The following is a 1002-nucleotide window of genomic DNA, read 5'->3' as shown; positions in this document are numbered from 1 at the left end:
ATCAATCACCAGCCAGCAACGCCCAGAGCATCACACCCCCAGCACTGTCACCAATGGAAAAGCGGAGTGGCACCGTGCCCACTCACTCTATCCACTCCCAAATCCACCCACTCTCTACCCTATCCACTCTCAATATCTATTCACTCTCCCATTCCTATACCCTTCTCTCAATCCCTACCCACTCTCTCATTTCCTGTTCTATCCACTGCCAATTCTATCCACTCCATCTCTTCATTCTCGCATTCCTTATGCACTCCCAATTTCACCGACTGTCATTCCTTACCACTTTCTCAACGCCTATCCACTGCTAACTCTACTCTCTCTCATTTCCTACCCACTCTCTCATTCCCTATCCTATCCACTGGCAGTTCTACCCACTCTCAATCTCTATTCACTCTCTCAATCCTTTCCTTCACCTATTTAAAGTGTGTGTTCACAAATAGGCTTACATTAACTTTGCAATGAAGTTACTGCGATGAAGAAAATCCCCTCCTCGCCACACCCTGGCAACTGTTCAGGTACACTGAGGGAGAATTTAGCATGGCCAATGCACCTAACCAGCACACTTTGAGTGTGGGAGGAAACCTGATCACCTGGAAGAAACCCACATAGAGATGAGGAGAGGAGGCAAACTCCACACAGACAGTGACCCAACCTGGGAATCGAACTCAGGTCCCTGGTGCTGAGGCAGTAGTGGCAACCACCATGAGCCTTCCCTATTCACTTCTTCATTACTATCCTTCACATCCGAATTTTCAAACAGATCCTTGAAAATCGTGCCCCATATTTTCAAATGTTCTTTCTGGTATTATTCCTGTGAATTTTCAGTCTCCTTTATACTGGTACAGAATTCCTTAAACTCACCCCATCTTCTCAAGGTAGTAACTTCTAACCCACTGGACCATCCAGTTTCAGGACTTGCACATTGGTATTTTCACAGTCTCCACAACTTCAAAGATTGGGGATGGGCATGGGCAGCAGTTCATAGTTCCAAGAGTGAAT

The sequence above is a fragment of the Carcharhinus amblyrhynchos genome, chromosome 30, assembly GCF_965287045.1.
Source record: "Carcharhinus amblyrhynchos chromosome 30, sCarAmb.v2.hapA, whole genome shotgun sequence".
Taxonomy (NCBI): domain Eukaryota; kingdom Metazoa; phylum Chordata; class Chondrichthyes; order Carcharhiniformes; family Carcharhinidae; genus Carcharhinus; species Carcharhinus amblyrhynchos.
Note: the sequence above shows the minus strand (reverse complement) of the source record.